General features: G+C 39.5%; 1 protein-coding gene across 1 annotated transcript in view; it reads right to left on the minus strand.

Moving 5' to 3' along the window:
- Window positions 1-15,741, minus strand: part of LOC147700902 (uncharacterized) — a 124,105-nt gene that overhangs the window by 20,484 nt on the left and 87,880 nt on the right. The window lies entirely within an intron of this gene.

A 15,741-nucleotide genomic window follows, 5' to 3' on the forward strand; every position in this document is an offset into this window, starting at 1 on the left:
TCCAATTCCAGACAGTATTGCTTTGTGAAACTATGTGTCCTTCTCCACATCACAGCATGACATATCTTTTCCAGCGGGACACCTATAAACAGAGCAGTCAAAGTGGACACTCCCCTTGTTTAATGCCCTTTCATTCTTGCTGAGAGTAGTTTGCCTGCCTCATTATGGCAAAACTGAATGGCAGTTGAAATCCACATTGAGACTATTGCTTTCATACCTGTAGTACCTTAGTGAGACTGTGCACGAGAGACAGGCAGTTGATCAATTTTCCTGATTTGTTTAGTGCAATGAAGATACTATTTAAGACATTGCTTAATGTTCAAGGTATGGAGACACCTCTATGCCGATGATGCAGAATTTGGGAGAAAAGTACAAAGTAGGATAGCGTAATTTAGCTAATATTGCAATGGAATTTTGGAGATACATTTTGGATTTGTCATTAGAAGGACATAATCATCAGTAAAATGCAGGAACGTTTTCTGTGTCATGAAAACGTGAATATCGCTTACTCTTCTAGTGGAAGTGGGAGCCAAGAGTAAAGCGACTTTCTACGTGAGATAGTTCAGGCCAGCTTTGTGAATGGGTTCGAATGGAGGCTTCATAAGTTGGGAGAAAACCACATTGAGATGCCATTCTGGAGGAGGAGCTTGTATCGGTGGTAAAGCTCTAAACTACCCCTTCATGAATTGTTTGACTATTCTTGTGGAACAGAGTGAAAGAGAATGTGCAGAACGTTGGTGCCTAGAAATTGCAGCAAGGTGAACTTTAACAAACGCATGCACCAAACCTGATCTGACTAGCTACATGAGGTAATACAGAATCTCCTCCACTTTAACATGTTCGTCCTGTTTATAGATTCAGCTCTTGATTAAGACAACATTTCTCTACAGACTTGCGAGATATCTATATCTCGGAACTTGTTGAATTCAGGACCCATGCATGTAATTGGAGAGAGGTTGGCTCTGGATGTAACATTTGGCCTTTGTACCTCGTCAGCAGCGTCTGAATTGCGGGGAGGTGAAATGGCTTGGACTCCAACATCAGTAGGAGCTTCATAAACCAGTACTTCCTGGGCCATTTAGGAGCTATTAGAATGAGGCAACTGTGCTCCATCTACATTGTATTGAGTATGAGAGGAAAGGGGAAAAAAGCATATGCATAAATCCTGGACCATCTCATTGAAAAAGGCATTTCCCCATTACCCTGAGAGCGGGTATCGACTGGCATAGAACTGCCCTTTGACACTTTTTTCTGTCGCGAAGAGATCCAATGCTGGCTTTCCCCACCGGAAGAAGATTTGGTCCAGATCCTGCTGATCCAGTTCCCACTAGATGCAACTGTCTCTGGATCTGCTGCGCGTGTCTTCTAAGGTGTTGTTTACGTCCTACACATGCTTGGATTTCAGAGCTATCTTGAGGATTGCAAGCCATTCCCAAAGCTCTTGAGCTTCCTGCGAAAGATTTAGTGACCTCGTACCCCCTTTCCTGTTGATGTAATGCATACTACTAGTATTGTCTGTACAGAGCAGCCCAGAGGTTCCTGCTATACGTGGAAGAAAAGCCTGGAGGGTAAGAGATATCGCCTTTAGTTCCAGGCGATTGATATGCATTGTCTTTTAAAGTATTGACCACTTTCTTTGTATCTGTAGGCCCTGAAAGTGGCCACCCCAGCCCTCTAAGAATGCATCAGTGGTGATGATAAATTGAGGTAGAGAAGTCAAGCATGTGAGGCCCTGGGATAGGTGAGATAATTGAGATCACCACACTAACATGTCTACCATCCTTTGGGAGATGTTTATCAAGTCGTCGAACGATCCCTCTGACTCCCTCCATTGCGCTTGTAGCTCCTCCTGCAGTGGCTTTATCTTGAGCTGTGCCAGTGGAACTAGATTGATTGCAGACAAGATTATGGCAATTACTGACTTGTACAGCTGCACTGAAACAGACTTTCTTTTCAGTCCTAGCTGTCTACCTTGGGAGAGAAAGGCTTTGTTTTGCTTTGTATGCAGATTGGCTCCCAGAAGCGTTATCGTTTTACTTGAGATAGTTGAGGATTTTGGATAATTCTCATGAGGACTAGTCTGTGAAACAGAGAGAGTCAAGCGCTGGTATCTCTGAAAGTTTACTGTTGAGTTGAGGCTTTTATCCAGCTAGTCGTCTAGGTAGGGGAATAGCTGATGACCTTGTTTTCTCAGTGTGACTGCAACAGGGGCAATACATTTGGTGAATACACATGGAGCTGACTTGAGGCCAAATGGAAGGACTCAGAAAAGGCAATGGGTCCCGGCTACGGTGAAGTGGAGATATTTGCAGTGTGCTTGAGATGTATGGGGATGAGAAAAAAGCATATCTTGTAGATTCAGAGAGGTCATGCATTGTCCACTTTTTAGCAGGTGCAGGATGTTGGAGAGAGTAATCATATGCAAGGATTGTTTGCGTAAGAATTAGTTCAGCTTTCTGAAGTCTAGGATGTGGCGCCAATACTCTATTTTCTTTCGTAAATTGAAAATACAGGAGTAGAATCCCATGCCTCTCTAGTAGTAAGGGACCTTTTCAATCGCACACTTAGAAACATTATAAACATTTTTGTCGCTATAAATGAAGACTATATGGGGGCGCTCCCTTTGGAGAGTTGTTTGGTGGTCTCTGTATAAACTCCAGGGTATGTCCATAACTTACTAGTACCCATTTGTCTGATGTTATTTTTATCCATTGACGGAGGTAGTTGGAAATATTTGCACTTATGGGATTTGAAGGAGTAGATATGTTATGTTAAAATGTTTGTAAAGTGCCTAGTTACTCCATTCTGAGTGTTCCCGCCCCAAAATTCCAGCCCTACAGTGATCCGATACACATGGCTAGACCTAGTTAAGACTGTCTAAAAAGCCAGTCCATAAGTTTCTACCGAAAGATCACTTCTGAGCGTTCCTGTCTCATATCAGCTGGGAAGGTGTTCCATGGTTTGGCAGCCAGAATACTGAACAAGTGACCTTGTATCCTTGCTCTGTCAATCCTAGGGATCCCAGTGAATGCTGCTCCTGTAACTTGAGACATCTGTGAGATGATAAGCCTCTTCCCTATGTCCTCCAAGTGCCTGCCTTCCTTGTCTGGTGGCGCAGAGATGGAGGTGGAAGGGTTTTTGGATTGCCTTTGTGCCACTTGTGAGATCACAGAGTCAGGTTTGAGATGACCTGTGAGGCAAGCGGGGAAATCTTCAGTGGCATTATACTTCTTGTCCATGCGAGGTGGCACTGCTACCACTGTAGCAGGGTTTTTCATTATTTTAATCACCTCCTCCCAGATATAGTCAATGATGGGGATGGCTCTTATTGACTTTCTTGCTCATCTCTGAAGTCATAGGGAAAGCAGACTGACTGTTTAACATAGGTCGGGAGATGAAAACGTGTTGCAGCTCAATCCATTAGGTTATGAAAGCCCTGATGTCCTCTGGGGGAGAATCTGAAGGGTGTGGTGGTCATCCCTTGGGGATTGCGGGCCAGGGAGCTTCCTTTCCCCCTTTCCTCCTCCAAAGATGTTAGATTGTCTCTTTGTGGCGCCACTATATATGACAGAGGTGTCACCCAAGGTATACTAGGTGGTAGAAAATGACTTGGCATAGCTGGAGAGGCAGGTTGAGGTGGTACTATTGGCTGCTCCTGTGGAGTGTCAAAACACCTCCTCTTGTAATCCTCCACCACGGGCTGCAGAACTTAAGCCAGGGACATGGGCATCTGTACCTCATCATACCTGGGCTGCAGATGAGGATGGTACTGATAATACTAATTGTGCCTCTTGGAAGGAGCATAATCCTGGTAGTAATAATGTTTGTCCTCATCATCCTGCTGGTATTTGACACAAAATTCTGATGGGCTGTGTGCTGCCCCAAAAGGCACATTGTCATCCGATTCCTTTATGTCTAAGTGGTGACTTGGTAGTAGAGGTGAGACCTTACTAGGGGATGTCAACTAATCTTTTAGAGCAGTCTGGGTTATTTTTGTAATTTTTATCATCGTTGACGGAGCCGTCAATGATGTCATAGATGATTTTATTGTCAAGGTACATTTCAGCATTGGCGGTTGGGATTCTGTTACCGTTGTCATCGCTGCCATCGTCAGCAGCGCTGTCTCCATCAAAGATGTCTTTCTCGCCAGTTCGTTGTCGATGGTGTCTTCGTCAATGGAATCTTCATCAACGGTGTAGTTGTCCACGTTGTCAATGGCATTTTTGATAATGACAGTACTCTAGTCGACAAAATGGTCCCGTTGATGGCTGTCATCATCATTGTCTTCGTCAAAGGTTGTCTGGTGGTGACTGTGGTGACCGCAGTGCTTGACACTATCATCAATGGTGAAGTTCTTGTTGACGTGGCTCTCAGAGGACTTTTACTGTTTGATGTCGATGGTTCTGAGGAGGAAGAACACAGCATTTTCACAGGCTTTATAGATGGAGAACTGGCCTATGAGAAGGGCACCTCGGATGAGAAGAATTTTGTTTTCTTCTTTCTCAAGCTCTCCTCAGTTATCACTTGGTCAGAAGATCTTGACTTTTTGTGGGATCCCACAGATGAATCATTGTCTTCTTCAGAAGTGGCGGATTTCTGAGTTTTAGACTCCTGTAGCCACAGACATTGCCTCCCCTCCCTGTCCTTTAAGGTATAAGAGGAAAAAGTGCGACATAATTTGCACTCAGGGTAGAAGCAATAATGACAGTCCTTATGTGGATCCTTTTCTTTCCATATTTTTTGCAGGATCAGAAAAGGCTTTTCTTAGAAATATCAGATATAGTAACCTGTAGATAAATCTGCAACTCTAAAGAAAAAAAGGGAGACTACCTTCATATGACGTGCAGTAGAAAATCTGAGGTTCGGGTAGTTCCAGAGCGTGGTGTTGCAAAATTGGTTATAGTTTTAGTTTGGTCCTTTTAAAAAAAGGACATAGATAGGCAATTAAACTAACTTTCCATTGATATTATAGCCTAATATTCTGATGCATCCTACTTTACTTTGGCATTGTGGGACTCCCACTTCGACGATGGAGAATGAAAGATCCAACACTGGTGAATTAGATGATTTTACCTAGAGATCTTAAAGTGTGTAGCCCCCAGCCTTAGGTGCACCCTTCTTAGGTTGTTGTGGTACAAGAGAGGAGATGAACAACTCCTCCTACAAGCTAGGAAAAAACAGACTTTCTCATATTTGCGGAAGAACCAGTAAGAGCTTCTGGTTTTTCCTTTTACAGATCATTGTTATAAATTGTATTAGTCCAACCAAGCACACAAAGACAACTCCAAAAATACAGAGCACAAACACGGTGTAATGACCATGAACACGTCTGAAAATCCTAGTTGCACAATGCAACATTTTGATAAATTGCAACTATATTAATTATTCCAACTGAAATGCTCCATACATTTTGTGTTTACTAAGTTGATAAGTTGAACTTTTTCTATTTTGCCTTTTTCAAAGAAATACAAGGGTTTTACATTTTACAACAATGTAGATCAGACACTTTAATTCTCTCACTATTCTGGGTTGCCAAATGTTCTCACTAAAACGCTTTTGATGTTTAACTAGTTTATGTCTGCAGGTAATTTGCCACATGCAATTAATCGGTGTAAATGGACAATGTGAGAGCTTTCATTGAAATATGACTTGGTACTATGCACCATCTAGTGCAAAAATATCATTAAGGCACAACTTGTACCAACATTTGCAAAAAGCGCTTGCAAATTGCCACCCACTTTCTGGAAATAAAACCAGGTTTTGCAAACTGACCAATGTACTAATAGGTCATAAGCAGAAATTGATTCAGAGTGTGTCACCATTTGACCTTCCTTATTAATAAGCACTTGGCGGATTGCAAACTGTGACTCAATTTGTTTGGAGGGCATTACTGGGTTGGTTGTCTTCTTGGTTCAGCAGACTACCATGTCTGTGACTGTCTTTAAATAAAGGAAACTTTTTTTTCATGCAGGCTGTTTTCCTTAATGCAAACAAGACTTTAATGTAAAACAAAATAATTTTAAAATATTTTTTAAGAATTCCCAGTGGTCCTCTGGGCTACTGCTTTTTCCTAAACAAACTCTTTCCAGCATCCCAACCCTCTGGCAAATCGGTTACCACCTCCTTTGAGGAGTTGGTAACGTTTCAATGGTTTGCAACCAGAAATGCAGTTGCAAACCATTGCTACATCACATATTAAACAGTAATTTGGTAGGAACGCCCTAAACTCAAACTGTGATGTGGTATCTGTTTCTAAACAATTTTTGAAATTCGGTAACCCTTTACTTACTGGCACAACAGGTATACTGCATAGCAAAACGCTTTTCAGTTGCACAATGTGTTTACATGTAAGTTTAGGTGAAGCTTTTAGTCTCCAAGGAAAACTAAGAATCTAGCAGATGTGAGTGGCTCTGGAGATATGCCAATAGATCGAAGTTATTCAGCTCAATCACTAGAGAGCTATGGAGCTTCTCTCAGTAGTACAATCATGCAGTCTGTATAGGCTGTTTCATTTAAGTTTAATATACAACATCAGTGCTCAGATTTCTAAAGTACTGTTTGCCAAGGTGTTGGGACTAGTAAGCCTGTGTTTACACACAGCAATGTCAAACAGACCTATTGTTTACAATATACACTAAGGCGCTGATTTACAAGCCTCTTGCGCTGCCAGTGCATCACGGTGAAGCACCAGCAGCGCAAAGGGCTTGCAAATAAGCCCCAAATTGAGCTTTGCTTCTGCACTTTTCAGCCACTAGCTTTCTTTGATCAGCCTCTTTCAGAAATTGGTTGGAGACAGTGTCAATCACCTTTGGCTACATCCCCTGGTGTATTTGTGGCTCACTCAGTGCTATTAGCTATGTAGGTGTAGCTGTCTGCCTAGACTTTCTTGCATTTAACTGCACAATGAAATACATGACAATGTTAGCCCTCTCTGTCTGCACCCTCTTGTGTGTTACTATCACACTATACCCAGGCCTATTGACTTTGCCAATGATTGTTTTTCTGTTTATCTAAAGATTGAGTTGTGTGTCATAACCATACTAGTGAAAGGAGTTTCCATGTTTCTGTGTTAGTGATGATGATGATGACGAGTCTATCATTGCCAAAGACCCCAAAGAAGAGCTGTGGATCATCTTGGACCACAACGCATCGTGTTCTGGGGAGACCACACATTGGGATCATATAACATTGAAAAGTCTGAGAAGACCCAGGAGCAATGAAGAAACCTAATGTGAAGGTCCTGTGCAAACAATCATGTCTAATTCAAAATGAGATTTATCTCCGGTTGTGCATTGTTTTATTAGATCATTGGCAGAATATCGACCACACAAATATCTTGACACATAAAAATTGTGTTATAATATCATTGCCACACATATAATTTTTCTATACTTATAAAGATAAGTAGAAAGATATTGAGGTAAAAATATAGTTTACACTAATATTGTTACAAATAGGACAAACATATTTTTTAATAAATACACAGTTTAACATAGTAAACTTAAACTTTTTAAAACATAACTATAATATTACATATATATATATATAAGTAATATTTTATATTAAAAAAATATATATATTTATGTAAACATACACACATAAAAAACGTGTGTATGTGTTTATATACTTATCTATATAAAAGTTGGAAATTAAATATATACATTTTAAATGTTATTTAAATTGTTTTAATTTACTATTATGAAAAATATACAAAACTTATTTGTTAGAAATATTAATAAAATATAAAACTATACGGTAATATATATATATATATATATATCGATATATATATATATATATATAGATATATATATATAGATATGTATGTACAGTTAATATAAAGTTTAAAAAATAATCAAATAATAATATTACTTACATTTAAAGAATAATAAAAAACATACTATTACCACTGCAGTCTGTGCAACAGTAGTGAATGAGTTGGTTGTCGAAGGGGTAAACTGTACTACTCCCACTCCAGTCTGAATACCGTAGGGAAAGCTTTGGACGCTGAAGGGGTAAAATGCACTATTCCCACTCCAGTCTGTGCAACAGCAGGGAAATCATTGGACGCCAAAGGGGTAAAATGTACTATCCCCACTCCAGTCTATGCAACAGTAAAAAGAATGTATTTCACTTCAAACACATACCATAATTTAATGAATCTATCAATTGTCCAAAATATAAAACTATTAATATATAAAAACAATTGAATAATTTAAATAATTTAAAAAATGTCTTATTAATTGATCATTCGATTAAAATATATTATACTCCCCATACATAACAACACACAACTAAATATCATTAAAATAAAAAATAAAACAATTAACATAATAAGTAATATATAAACCAATTAATAGTAATTGATCAACTATATAATATTTGATTATAATAAAGAGAATTCACACCTCATTCCCCTACAAACATAACACTTTTTAAACGATTTACATAATTATTAATAAATTAAATATTTAATTGAAAATTAAAACTTAAAAGATTATTTATTATTTACTTCCCTCCCTAAACCCCTACAAACCCACAACCCACACCTACAAAATGAGAAAAAATATATATTTAAACAATTTACATAATTAAATATACATTGTCTAATTATTAGTAAACGATTAATTCATAATTATAAAACTATTACTTAACCTCCAACCCAATACTCCTGAAAACAATCCAGCCGCAATTAAAATAACACTTAAAAAATAAAAGTTAGACAATTTACATAATTAATTTTCAATTACCTAATTAATAATAAACAAATAATGAATAATGAATTAATTATCACTTAATTATCTTCCCACCCATACTTCTATAAATAAAACAACCCGCTCCTAAAATATCACTAAAAAATATAATAAGTACACAGCATACATAAATAAATATCAATTAAAATCATATCAATTCATTATTATCAGTCATACTCAATTACCTTCACACAAACTTCAAAACCAACCACAACACTATACATCTAATTAAAAACTATATTTTTAAATTATTAATAATTATTCAAACAATATACAACGTATGCAATTAAAATATGAACTAAAACACATACAGAGACTAACAAAATATATTTTTTATATTAAAAACACAAATATTCTTGCAAACAATATTGCTTACCTAAAAATCGATATTTATATCCACAATATTTCTGCATCACAATATTAATGTATCACGATAATAAAAACCTGATATTTGTGTAGCTCCATTTTTATAACTCAATATCAAGTCCAAATGCCAATTTATTCACAGTGACAACACTCAGATTTTTCTGTAGAGCAAAAATTAAACTCCCAATGACATTATTTTTATATTCATATACCACGAGTGGTGGTGGTCCCACCACCGTCACACTGCTGGACTGCCTGCCATATTCTAACTGCGGCGGTCGGACTGCCACAAGACTATTGCAATCACCAGGGATCCATATTCCCATGGTGGTCTTGCAGTGGTCAGAGGCAGTTTTGTGCTGGAGGTGCCACTGCATTACATCTGAAGATATTACGAGTTGCCTCAATGCAACCCTTTTCATGGCGTGAGACCGGGTGGCGGTGAGACAACAAAGAGGTCCTCAACAGGACCCCCTTGTGCCTCTGGGCCTGTTGTGAATGGGGGCACATGTAGTGCCCCCCTGGATTTCCACCCACCGTTCCTGCACAGTTTTGCCTGATGGTCGGTCGCACCACAGGTTTGGTGGTCCCACAACGGATGGCACATTGCAGCATCCGCTGTGGTACGGCCAAACTCATAATAAGCCCCTTAGTCTGGAATTCATTTTGCTGAGAGATAAGTAAATTCAAGCGCATGCCTTAGTTCAAGGAGTAGCCCAATGCTTTCAATATTTTCTAATAATTATGCCTAAGGTAAAAGTCTCTCAAAGGAGTAACATTCAAATGTCTGTTTACACCTCACCACTACAAATGCACCCCATGTTATAGCATCCTTCCAATTTGTTTGAAAACTGCTTTCGAATAATCTTATCGCACAGTTTGTGATACAATTTATCAACAAATAGAAGGCGCATTTTTCTTTCTATGCCAGTGCTATCAAAAGGGATGTACTTCTTCTTTAAATTATGTCAGTCCAAGCAATGTTATCAACATTTAGGAACAGCAAATATATACATAATATTGGTTATGTCTCTCATACACGATTTAATTGGGTAGAGGAAAATAAAGTCAAACTGAACCAAAACACAGGCGACAAATGTTAATTCTAATTCCTATCCACAATACAGACTAGACCATTTGTAAAATGGAATTTTTGTAACCCACTCCTGACTCACTATGAAACTATGAGTATGAAACTATCAGTAACATCAATACCTACAAGAGCTTTTTCCTTCTTGATGTTGCATTATAGCAAAATTATAATAACCTCAAACAATATATCCATTTATCCAAGTGGCAATAGAAGTTTGTTTACATATGAATAATATGAGCTCAATGCCCGGCCCCTCACATGCAAACCACATTTTAATAGTCTCCTATTAGTTTATGCCTTCTAAAACCATTCTCAGGCCATAAAATCACATTAGGTTAAATTATCTGGGAATTCTTAAGTGAGATAGTAATGAACATTAATTCTTAAATGGTAATCCCTGGAGCTCCTAAAAATCTAACTTTGGTTTACCTTGTACCATCACACATTGATGCATTTTTAATCATAAGAATCTGCTCTAGTAGAAGAGATGTCAGCACGGTGTACAAAGCAACACAAATACAGATGCGTTGCATCTCTTGCAGAAGATCAATCTATGACTGACAAGCAAACAGGGAAAAGTACATCAGAACGAAGCACAGGAAATCTTAACAAAAGAACAAGAGTTGTTTTGAGGGTGAGGTACAATTAAGAAAACATGAAAGTAGGACAAAATGGGGATGAAGGGCTACTTAGAGGAGAATTGCAGTGAGATGGAAATAGACAGAGGATTAGGTAAATATTCAGAAAGTGATAAGGGTGAATTGGAAAAAATTAATAGATAAAGGAAAAAAAGGGTGTCAAGCAATGAATGGAGAGATGGTACAGAAGCTGGATGATGAAGCGATCTCAAGTTGTCTAAACAGGTAAGTTTCCTAAGATATGCAAAATTGTAGAAGATCCTCTGAATGTCTCAGTAAAACAGGTAGCAGGTGGCAAAAGCACTGAGGTTCCTCAAGAGATAGAGTTAGTCATAATTGTTCAGATGTTTGTTACCACCAGAGATGTTGACGGTTATACTTAAGGTACTCCAGAAGTTGATGGTGCCAGCTTGAGTTGTATTCCCACTTCTGGGGGTTACTAGTGGCAATCCTTTAGAACCTGATATAAGTTGTTGAATTTTCTTATTCTGTAAATGAGTCTTGCTGCTAAATTTAGAACTGAATTAACTGAAGACAATTTCCAGGGGTTTTGTTATGTTATGTTATAGGATTTGTAAAGAGCATTGCTGCAACAGTGATGTGGCGTCCAACCACTAGATCCATACAAACACAACAAGAAAGGCAGTGGTGGCATGTACAGTAGCACATCAATCCTATCAATAGACAAGTAAGTTTCTATTGGTGACCAGTTCAAACTATTGGTGCCTCTCGAGAACACACAGACACCCCACTACCCAAAGATGTTGCTGCACAGAAATTCCTAAGAGCTTCTGTGTTACTAGAACAAGAAACACTGCGTCTCGACACTCTAAATGTCCATATTCTAGTCTTTGATAGTCAACAAAACAGTCTTGGCACTATTCTTGAGACTGCCCAGAACCAAGTAATGCTTTCAATAAATCATTAAAAGTAATTTCTTAGATCATTTGCAAAAAAGTTTATATTTTAATTATCTAATGATGGTACTTCACATGACAATCAAAGATCATGTTTCATAAAGCATAGTAATAAAAATACTGTTTGAGTCAATAATAGACATCGTCCTCCATTTTTTGAGAGATGATGGCAGCCGACACGTGTTTTGTTACACACTGTAACTTTTTCAAGGCTTAAGACACTCGGTCCTTCTGCTACTCTAAGTAAAGAGCCATATCAATGTGGAGTACGTCAAAATGTCCAAAAAAACCTTTAAAACACTAAGTCCTTCCACTACTCTAAGTAGAGAGTCGTAGCCATTAGAAGTGCGTAAATCTGCAAAAAAAATCCTTAATTGAGAAATATTAGTAGAAAAGGTAGTGTTCCAAAAATCCAAGAAAGTCCTTGTTCAGTAGTTGCCCCCGCAATTCCTGGGAAGATATATCCAGACCAATACAGTCTTTCTTGTAGAACAATCTGATATGTGTCAGAATTATTCCCATTGCTATGTAGACAGAAAATGTGTTTCAGATTTAGAACATTTGGAAAGACTAGAAATTCTCACTCCCTATAACAGGGTCAATAAGAGCCAGGGTTGAGATGGAACACCGATATCGTGTAAATCCGCCAAATAATGTACTTGATGAAAACCAGTCCCAAAGTTCTGTAATGCCCAATGACTTTGTAGCAAGGATTAGAATGTGCCCGGGCTATGATATGCCCCTAGTCTTCTGTGTTGCTGCCGAGCGTTCCTGCCTCCTGTTCAGTCCAGGAAAGTTGTAATGTATCGACCACCCCTAGATCCGCAGGTAAAACCGAGGAACGGGGCGAGACAGAGGATGAATCAAGGGAAGAGCCAGGTCTTAACTGCCCTCCTGAAAGCACCATGATCCTGCTAGGGAGAGCATTCTAGAGAGAGGAAACTAGAACTCGGAACAACCGGCCTCCTGCCCGGGCTCTTCTATCCCGGGGAAAACATAGCAAATGTTGGTTCAAGGAGCGGAGGGCACGTTCAGGTGCATAGGAGACAAAAAGATTGGTTAGAGTGAGAGGGGCTTGGGCATAGAAAATTTTGTGAGCAGATGGTTTGAATTGAATTTTCTTTTCCATCGTAAGCTAGTGCAACTTCTGTATGTATTTGGAAGTAGGGCAAGATTTCAGGAGGGTGAAGAGGGTACAAGCAGCAGCGTTTTGCACCCTCTGCAGGCAATTGATGCCTGCTTTATTAGCACCCAGGAACAGAAAATTGCAGTAGTTCAGTCTTTAAAGGATAGTAGACTGGATGATGATCTGGCGAGTTTGAGTGTCTAAGAACCCGAGTAGCGGCTTCAGACCGCAAAGAAGTGCAAACAGATGCCAGCCACTGATTTTGTCTGTGCCTGGAATGTAAGTGCACATTCTAACTAAATGCCCAGGTTTTTTACGGTATCCTTGGGAGTAGGGGAAACTCCCAGTGCTGTAGGCCGCCATTGATTGCTCCAAAAATACGTATCCCTTCCTATAAGGTGGATCTCGGATTTACTTGCATTCAACTGAAGACAGTTGTCTGTCATCGATTCCTCAATAGCCATCATATCATTTCGGAACTTGGTAATGTGTTGGTCGGAGGTGTTGGATAGAGACATTATAAGCGGAGCATCATCAGCATATGAGACCATAGAGAGGCCCCTGCTATTTGCGACTCCCGCCAGGGGTTGAAGGTAGACATTAAACAATGTGGAACCCCGTGATGTACGAGCTGCTTCTAGGAGCCGTAAGGAGGGGAAATTACTTGAAAGGATCTGCCTGATAGAAAGGACATGAGCCAACTGAGAGCGGTATCCTCTAGGCCAATCTCTTGCAATAGTACCAGGATTTTGCGAGATACATTGTCAAAGGTGGCGCAAGGTCGAGGAGAATCAATGCAGGGGTATGGCCTTCATCCAATAAGCTCCACAGTAGTTCAGTCACTGCCAACAAAGCAGATTCAGTGCGAAGGCCAGGTCTGAAATTGTTCTGTGCTGGGTCTAGAATATTTTGGGATTCTATAATTTTGGTCAGGATGGAGTTGATGTAAGACTCTGTAACTTTAGCCACAAAAGGAAGTAGTAAAATTGAGCTGAGGTTTTTGGGTTTGGAGGCATCCAAGGTAGGCTCTTTTAGCAAGAGAATGACATTGGCAGGCTTCCAAGAGGTAGGAACAACTGCAGATACTAGGGATAGGTTTATCAATACACAGAGCGTGGGTAGGAGCTGGGGTAGGAATTGTAGAAGCTGATAAGGTTGGAAAGGATCAGCTGGAGATCTTGATTTGATTGTGTAGCAAGGAGTCTTTAACGTTTCTCAGGATAGCGCTGGGAAGGAGGATAGATGACTACCCGAGCAGATAGGGTAATCAATACGCTCTTCACGTTAATAGTGGATGAAATGGTTTTGTGAATATCCTCAACTTTTTCAACAAGAAAAGTGGCTAAGGGCTCACATTGGGAGTTAGAGAGAGTGGTGGATGCCCTTGCTGAAGTGGAATTTCTAATTACATTCAGAAGGGAAAAAATACTTTGGGCCTAATTATTACTATTTTGCAGGAAGGTGCTCGTTCTTTGGTTGGTAGAACTGGTTTAAGTGTTTTCAAGGCGTGACTCCCATTGTTTCTGAAGTGTGCTATTGTAAAGGTATAAAAAAGTGAGGATTAATCCACAAGCTCAGTGATTTGCTTTATTAGCTAGACTACAGAAGACGTCAACAATGTGTATTTCCGAAGGCCAACCTATACTTCACGTAGAAACTTTGGGCCTGATTACGATGTCGGTTGGTGGTTCTGACTGCCTGATTTTGATGCGCCTGCACATAGGTCGGGAAGAAACATCCCTTCTACAATAGAAGCTTGTGCAGGAGGCAGAATATGCCCGCAGCACAAACTTCCATTGTAGAATGGAGGTTGGCAAACATCCCTGCACCGTGTGGCAGGCACCATGCGGTGCCTGCACACGGTGCAGATATATTGAAGGTGGCACTATAGTTGCATCCCCGGCCCACTTGTGGGGAACTAGGGGAGAAGGGGGCCCTTGCGTCAGAAAGACCGACATGGAAAGACTGTTGGAAACTTCCATAATAATCCAAATGGCGGAGCCAAGTCTTGCTCTACCGTCATTAGAGGATTATGGTGCGTTCTGATGCACCGATGGGCTCGGAAGCGGCACATACAGTCTGTCCGCCCGATGCCTCTGCCCGCCGCATCATAATGTGGCAGGCGTACTGCATGTGAAGATGTCTGTTCCATCACAACCCACAGGCCATCGGTTAATATAAAACTTGTCATTATAAAGTGAAAGATTCAGGCACCAGATATTGAGTCCATTTAAGCATTAGCTCTGGACAGATGGCCAATACTGCCCCTCTTTATCTAGGCCAGGGATCAGCTATTATTGTGCCCTCCCTCATGGCAAGGTATTTCCAATTTAACACTCAGGCGCTTAATATGAGTCAGCTGAAGAAGTGTTTCAGGGGTGTGTTACCTTTACTTTTCAGCTTTTACATCAGGAGTCACTACAACAAATACAGCACATAGGGAATAGTTACATCGATGGCTTATATACATATATTTGTAGAAATATATTAAATTTGGTACATTGAATTTATGTTACATATACAAATATTTCATAATACATTGAATTACATAATTAATTAACATATAATTAAACGTACATATTATACTTAAACTATAAAAAATTTCTTTGATGTTTCTTAATAAATATAAAAATGTATATGAGAAAATGCCTGGTGTTGCAAGTTGGCAGTTTAGAGTTTGATGAAATGTACAACTGAAATAGTCCAGAATTTGTCCCCTGATGAAAGACCTGTCTGGAAATGGATTCTGGCTCGAAGGTTTTCACAGTTGAATGTAAAAGAACACCGCGGAGGATCAAAGATGAACTGACTAATAGAGGGTTTTAAATAAAATAGCATAACATATGGA

The sequence above is a fragment of the Lissotriton vulgaris genome, chromosome 7 (assembly GCF_964263255.1).
Source record: "Lissotriton vulgaris chromosome 7, aLisVul1.2, whole genome shotgun sequence".
NCBI lineage: Eukaryota > Metazoa > Chordata > Amphibia > Caudata > Salamandridae > Lissotriton > Lissotriton vulgaris.